The 8,116-nt window shown below is 45.2% G+C and overlaps 1 protein-coding gene across 3 annotated transcripts in view; it reads right to left on the reverse strand.

Annotated features, from left to right (window-relative positions):
* The window catches only part of Prdm4 (PR/SET domain 4), a 34,035-nt gene that overhangs the window by 24,110 nt on the left and 1,809 nt on the right, over positions 1 to 8,116 (reverse strand). The window contains exons 1-2 of one of the 3 annotated variants that reach the window (XM_013350397.2): positions 4,033 to 4,135; positions 3,751 to 3,957 (exon numbers count right to left, since the gene is read on the reverse strand). The gene's annotated coding sequence lies outside the window, so the exon portion shown is untranslated. Of the gene's footprint in view, positions 1 to 3,750; positions 3,958 to 4,032; positions 4,136 to 4,171; positions 4,260 to 8,116 lie in introns of those variants that run through there. The other 2 variants (XM_026784493.1, XM_026784494.1) reach the window with 2 other exon arrangements.

Consider the following 8,116-nt stretch of genomic DNA (forward strand, 5'->3'; position numbering starts at 1 on the left):
CAACAGCCTTAATACCCTCACACACTGACAGTCATCAGTATCTAACAGCCTTAATACCCGCACATAGGGCCATCAAGCAAGCTTTGCTAGAACTCTACTAAAACAACTTTGAATCTTCAAAACTAATTCTGCAAAGTAAGGCAAATGAAGAATTAAGGCTCAAAGATAAAATATTTGCCTCAAATCACAAAGCAGCTCAATAAAAGGGCATCAATCATCCTGTAAAGGACTGCCAAAGATGTTCCAACACATCAGACTTTTAATACACAGATCATTTTCAGAAGGCTGAAGAACCAAGAAATCACCTTTTCTGTACAGCCCTTCTTGCAATGTCACAGAGCACATCTTACAAGAGTAATAACGAGTGAAAATGCCGCGCACCACGCCCCCATGTCTGCGCTCTATGTGCTGGCACCCAGTTCATGAGCTTCAGGCAAGGGGGCTGGAGGTTAAAATACACACAGACACACAGACAGAGACAGCGACACAGGTCATCCTTGAATTCCCCAAGAATGCCCCCTTTATTGTGTTCAGGAGCAGATTATATAGAGACAGCCACGCCCCAGCCAATCCCACCAGAAACCACTCTCCTGCCATCAGGAACTCCTGAAGGTCTCGTGCTCAGAGCAGCTGTAGGCACTCAAATCAGGGGAAAACAAGTTGTTTACAAGGAATTCAGGATCTGGGGTCTCACTGCTCCCAACAAAAAAGGCCATTAGCTGCCATTGTTATGTACAGGCATTAGTTTTAGTTAGCTGGGATGGCACAAAAGTAGGGAGGCTAAGGCAGAAGGGTGGCCACAAATTCCAAGCTTACCCTGTAGTGAACATAAACTCAATGCCAGTCTACACTATATAGCAATAGCTTGTCTCAAAAGAAAAATATATAGGGCTGGAGAGATGGCTCACGGGTTAAGAGCCCTGCTTCTCTTCCAGAGGACCTGAGTTCAGTCTGCAGGAACCATGTTCAGTTCCTAGCATTCACATCTTCTCAAACCTTGTACTCCAGCTCCATGGGGTTTCACACCCTCCTAAGGCCTCCAAGGGCACCTGCATACACAGGATAGGCACGCGCACGCACAACACACATATAATTAAAAATAAGTATTTTCAAATATATACATATTGGTTTCTTTTCTTTTCTCACTCTTGACTTATCAAGTCATTTCTTTTTTAATTAATTTATTATGTATACAGTGTTTTGCCTGGGTGTATTCTTGTATACCAGAAGAGGGCACCAGAACTCATTGCAGATGGTTGTGAGCCACCATGTGGTTGCTGGGAATTGAACTCAGGACCTCTGGAAGAGTAGTCAGCGCTCTTAACCTCTGAGCCATCTCTCCAGCCCATACATATGGGTTTCTAATCAGGATTTAGAGACCATATTATCGTTTACAGACGATGGACAGAACACAATTCAAATGAAATCTCTAACAACCTCCCACCATACTCTGTACTTAAGAAACAATGGGTTAAGTAATTTACTCCTGCCTCTCCTACACTGCATACTTTAAGGCTCTAAGATGCTAAACCTTCACGGTCAACTACAGTGGACTTAGAATCACTTGGGCACACAGCTTTGACTGTATGAGGGTGTTTCCAGAGAGGTTTAATTGAAAAGGTAAGATGCAGATTGGACAGTGGTTGCACACACCTTTAATCCCAGCACTCAGGAGACTGTTAGAGGCCAGCCTGGTCTACAAAACAAGGTAAGATGCACACTGAATGTGGTGGGGAGATACCCACATTCATTGGGGTAGGATCCCGTACTAAATAAAGATGAGAACGCAAACCCACCACCAGCATTTCTCTTTGCTTCCAGGTTACAGGCTGCAATGTGACTGACTAGCCTCCCACCATGATGGACTGTGTCCCCTTGAACACAATACACCATCTTCTTTAAATCGCTTCTTGTCATGTACTGTCATAGCAACCAGTGTTAGCTAGTTTGTAATCTTTTTCTAATTAACACACATCTATGTGTGTGATGAAGAGGGCTGAGGATGTACATGGAAGTCTGGAGATAGTTCTCAACTTCTATGTTGTTGAGACAGGGTCTTTACAGTGATCTGCCACCTCCAAGGTGATTCTCTGTGCTGGCCTCCCATGTCCCCTAGAAATGCTAGAATTACAGATGCACACCACTGCACACAGCTTTTTATGTGGGTTCCAGAGACCCAGCTGGAATTGTAGGCCCCCTACAGTCAGTGCTTTTATTCACCGAGCCATTTCTCCAGTCCTGGACTGGCACTTTAACTCCATTTTAACGATTAGAAAGCCTAGATTTTGAGTTTAAAAAATAAACTACACTTACATAACTAGTCAGAGGTATAGCTCAGAACTAATTTAAGAGGCCCAACCTCTTTCTTAGCCTAGTAACAAATTACAAACAAAATGTTTTTGCTGTTTACAGAGTCCTATTTGTATTAGGCCTAGACTAAATGTGAAGTATAAAGCCCTACGTAAACTTGTTTCTTGAATTATACTATATCCATAGGGTTATCATAAAACTAGCTTTTGGACATCAACTAAGTATGAAAGACCTGAAAGCAATGCCCACTCATCACCCTGACAGAAAGACCGTGAGAAGCACTAGTAAATGAGGTACACTATCTGAAGGACCACAGATCCTCGCACAAGAGCGGAAACTCCTTGTAGCCTAAAGCAGCCATGCTACTTTAACTTGAGAAGTTCCTAGGCTTCAGCCGGTTTACAACAGACGTCTCTAATTTCTCCCAGCTGCAACCATAACTAAGACAAAATCACCGCTGGCCCCATAAAGCCTACAACATACCGATTACAGTAACATTTTAGAGCAGAGTGAAGTGTCTTCACTTCGTATTCTGAAAGCTTTCAACATTAAAGTAGATAATGTCAGAATAAACATCGGTGTGAAACCCTAGGCCTTCTCAAACCAGTTCAGATCAGGCTCAGGACATCTCTGCTTTGTTGTGAGTCTTTAAAATGTGATGCCTTCAATAGCCATAAACCAAAAGAAACAAGTATTCAAAGATAAAAGACATTAGGAAGGAACAAACATTGTGATCCTCAACAGGTTTTCCCAATCGAATCGGCAATTCCACGCTACCCACTTGTCCCACATCAAGTCAAGGCCTAAAGATACTGAATTCCGTCTTCCTCACACCGTCAGCAAATCATTCCGTTTTTATGTTTTTAACCAGCCTACATAATCACTTGTTAGGTTCAGCCCTCACGCTGCTTTCTGGAAAAGGACGGCCACTTTGCAAGACGCAGGGACCAGCCCCAATAATTTCATTCAATGCATTTCCTCTTCCACATTCTAAACAGACTTTTTAAAGGATTCTGAAAAAAATACCAGCTAAACACAACTCCATCTTTGGTTTGTTTCTATACTGTCTTAGCACAGTACCTTCTAATTCACCTAGTTTGCACAATTAATAATTAAATCTCCGCACTTCATCATCCCTGGCTGCATCCCGGAAAACCCAAAGGTGAAGGGTGATGATACTACAAAAACAGACGACTCAAAACAACAAAGGCTACAATAACTCAAAGACAGGAAAAAGGTGTCAAGCAGCTAACAACGTGTAGTTACTCTGAACAATCACTCACACCTGGAACCAACTAGTACTCTGGATGGACTTTTTTGTGGGGGGAAGGGTAGTAGGTTCGGGTGCTCCAACCCATTAACCTGTCACACGTGCATTCCGAAGGCACACAAAGACTCCCCCTCCGGCGCTATCTCCCCGGCTTCCCCGGCCCACCTCACCTGCGCGGGCAAGTGCAGGGAACCGGCGTCCGACGGGAGAGCGCCGGGGCCGGGGTCACGTGCTAGAACATCCCGCTGGTGGCCACGCCTCCCCGAACCTCCCGACGTCTCCGAGGGCCGGCGGCCGCGCTCCGTGCCAAGGGCCGGGCATGCTGGGCCGCGCCCGGGGCTGTCTTTCCGGAAGCGCTGGCAGCCCGGCTGGCCGACCTGGAAGGGGAGAAAAGTGATGAGCCACGACCTTTCCCCGCCCGGCCACCCAGCCCTTCCGGCCGCCTCGCCCACCTGAGGCCCGCGCTGGGGAGCACCGGCCCAACCGCTCGGCTCTTCATCCGGCCGGAGCTCGGCCCGGGCGCCTTTGCTCGCCCGGGACCCCACGCCCCGCTTGCGGCTCCCGTAACGTTTCCCGCCCGCCCCGCCCTACCCAGTCAGTCCCGCCTTCTCAGGGCCACACCCCCTCCCGGGGTGCGTTCCGGTTTCTCGGCCACTCCGGGCGCGTTTCTGGCTTTCCTGCGCCGCGACCTTCCTTTCTACAGAGTCGCCCCGCCCAGTCGCTGCGCGTGCGCATCGCAAAGAGCCCGCCCCGCCCACCCCGGAAGTAGGCTGGCTTCGAGACGCTCCGCCCAGAGCGTGGCGGCTCGGGTGGACCTCAATTCAGTCGAGCGCTGAGTAATCGACCCGCCGTTGCTAGGAGACCAAAACTGATGTACTTGCTAGAGTTCATTCATTGCTAAAGCTCCAAGGTTCTCCAGACTGTTTTTCCGGCCTAAGTGGCACAGCCTCAAGTAGGGACGCAAGGATCCACGCAGCACGTTTTGAAATTAGGTCAGACCGTGAAGGTTGCCTGCTTCCATGTCGTAAATGATGGTGCTAGGATTTGTGCAGGTTTCCTTCTCTCTTTGCCTTTCCGTCCCCATTGCAGGCGCAGTGCTAAGAATGGTCATTGAAACCACACCAGCTGTTCGGTAGCCAACTTTGTACATCACGTTTATTCGTGCGGGTGGGTGGGTGGATGTGTGTGCTGTCTGTCACTAGAGCAAATGTCCATGTGGAGGATAGAAAACAACTTACAGGAATCGGCTCTCTCTTTCCCTCATGTGGGTCCCTGGGATCAAAGGGCCTTACCCTCTGAGCCAGTCTATATGTGGCAATTTCTTACTGCAAGCAATTCACTAATCATACTAAGTAATTACCCAACAGAATATGTATGTATGTGTATATATATATATATATATACACATATATACATGTACAACGGCATGTGCACAAATGTTTTTTGCAACTTTGTTAGTAATAATGATCTCATAACCATCTCAATGTGCATCAACCAGTGAAGAGTTACATTACATTACATTACATTACTGTAGTAGAGCCCTCTACGCAGGAACAAACTATTAGCATATGGGTGGACCTCAAGAAGCTTTCTATACTAATCTGAAGATTGTCAGATACAAAAAATCTACAAGTCTGTATAAAATTCTAGAAAAGGCCAAACTAGCAGCTCTAGCGGCTGTCGGAGTAGTGATGGGTGAAGGGATGGCATTGCCTACAAAGAGGAGCCATTCAGGATGCTGTTTTCATGCCTGTATCTGTTTATTAAAATTAATCAAATAATAACGTTAAGATGGATGAGTTTTGCCAAGTGATGGTGCATGCCTTTAATCTCTGCACTGGAGAGGCAGAGTTCAAGGCCAGCCTGGTGTACACAGTGAGTTCCAGAACAGCTAGAGCTACATAGAGAAACCTTGTCTCAAAAACACAAAAAGAAAGATAGATGGACAGACAGAAGAAAGGAAGGAAGCAAGGGGGGAGGAAGGGAGGGAGGGAGCAAGGAAGGGACGAAGAGGGAGGAAGAGGGAGAGAGGAAGGAAGGAAGGAAAAACGAAAAGAGGAATATGGAACATATAGCTGGGTGGTGGTGGCGCATGCCTTTTATCCTAGCACTGGAGAGGCAGAGGCAAGCAGATCTCTGTGAGTTCAAGGCCAACCTCATCTACAGAGCTAGTTCCAGGATAGCCAAGGCTACACAAAGAAGCCCTGTCGTGGAAAAAAATTGATGAGCTTTATCATAAGCAAAAATACCTTAAAAATTCAAAAGTTGGGCATGGTAGTGCACATTAGTAATATCGATACATAGGATTGCTGAGGCAGGAGGATCAGAAGTTCAAGGTCATTCTGGCTTACACAGTAAGTTAAAATACGTATGAAAGCTATTACAAAGAGGGGTTAGGGAGACTGCTTAGTGGCTATGCATATATACTGCTCTTGCACAGGACAATTGGCTCACAACCTCCTGTAACTTCAGGTCCTGGGGATCTGATGAACTCTTTCTGGACACAACAGACATCTACTTATATGCACATACCACCACACAAACAAACGCACACAAATATTTTTTCAGCTTACCCTAGATTTATTCTTATTTTATGAGCACGAGTGTTTTGTTTCTATGTATGTCTGTACGGTATGCATCCTGGAACTGAAGTCACGGATGGTTGTGAACTCCCATACAGACATACATGGAAACAAAACACTCATGCTCACTAAGCAGTCTCTCTAACCTCTCTTTGTAGTGGCATTTCATATGTATTTTAACAAATAAAACATCCTTGAAGTTCAGAGATTAAAACAGGCACACTGATCAGCCTTCTAGACCAGCAGCAATAACACACACTTTTAATCCCAGTAGCCACACTAGTTTGTCATAGAAACCAGGTGTGCAGTAGTGGACAGACCAAAGAAACCCGACCTAGAAAATAAGTAAGTTAATTGGTGTTACTTATGGGAACATGGGCAACTTGTGAGCAACTGTACCATAGAAAAGTCTGACACCCCCCCCCTCCAGGCAGCTTTTTACCTCTTTTCTTTGAGGCAGGATCCCATGTAGCCCAGGCTAGCCTTCCACTTGCTATAGAGCCAAGGCTGGCTTTGAACTCCTCATCCTCCTGTATCTTCCGCCCAAGTGCTGTGATTGCAGGTGTGTGCTATCATCATGCCTGCCTATGTTTTCACAGCAATAATGGGATCTAAGAGGAGTGTTCCTTGACTCTCTCCCTCTCCAGGAAGGAATGCTTGCCTCCTTACCAGACCTGGCCAAGTGACATACACTCTTCGTGTTTCACTGGCGCGACAGCGGCCGAGGTCTCCTAGGGTCACGGCGGTCTCGGTGCTTCATGGTGGTGCTGTTCATGCCAAGCCCGCAGAGAACAGCCATACCACAATCCTCAGAGAAAGAATTGGTAAGGAAACACGGTCCGATACCCTGGAATGCTAATAATAAATCTGTAGATCTGGCTTGAGTGAGTGTTCTGGACACTTCCTTTTGTTATTTTAAAACTCATTGGATTGAAGATATAAGGCATGTGCAGTTTGTAATAAGTAAACAGAGGGATAGCTGAAGGACAATGATCACTCTTCTACGCCCAGTGACATACTTTCTAAGCAACTAATGACAGTAATTTGGTATACATCTTTCTGCTTCATTCTCCATGTCTGCACAAACACATAAAGACATGCATGTCACTTGTCACAGTGGCACACACCTGTTGTTCCAACACTCAAAAGGCTGTGACAGGAGGAGCTTGAATTTGAGGCCAGCCTGGGCTATACAGTGAGATCCTGTTTCAAATCCAGACATGTGTAAATGTACGAATCATGTAAAATTCTTTTGTTCCCATTGCAAACATCAGTCTGCAATTTTCTTCCTTGGGTTTTGCTTAATACATTTTTTTATATTTCTGTAAGTACATATATATATATATATCTTACTCATTTTTAATAATATAAAGATCTGTAAGTATTACCCTTGTCTTTATGGATGAGTATTCAGGCTGTGTCTTGTGTCCCCCTCATCCCTACTCCCTTGGGAGACAACCTAAAGTTAACCATAGAACTCTTTTTATTTTTTCTTTTGAGACACAGTCTCACAAGTTGCCAGATTGGCTTTGAACTCACTCTGCAGCTCAGGCAGGCCTTGCACTTTCTTTTCAAAACTTCTTTTATTTTTAAATTTCTAATTATTTTTTTATTTTTTGAGATTATAATTATATCATTTCCCCATTCCCTTTCCTCCCTTCAAACCCTCCCATATACCATTTCCTTGCTCTCTTTCAAATTCATGGCCTCTTTTTTAATTGTTGTTATACACATATATGTATATTGTAAATATATATACTCCTAAAGACATAAATAAGTCTCACCAACACAACTGTCTAAACATGGGCTGAACACGGACAAACAGCAATAGATATGTTAATATGGACAGGGAAAAGCCCAAGAAGCCTTGGTCCTTCACAGAGAACTAGAGACAATGAGGATGCTGGTAGCAGGAGAAATAGTCTTCCCTAGGGACAAGCACACCGATGGGTTA

The sequence above is a fragment of the Microtus ochrogaster genome, chromosome 24, assembly GCF_000317375.1.
Source record: "Microtus ochrogaster isolate Prairie Vole_2 chromosome 24, MicOch1.0, whole genome shotgun sequence".
NCBI classification, from domain to species: Eukaryota; Metazoa; Chordata; class Mammalia; order Rodentia; family Cricetidae; genus Microtus; species Microtus ochrogaster.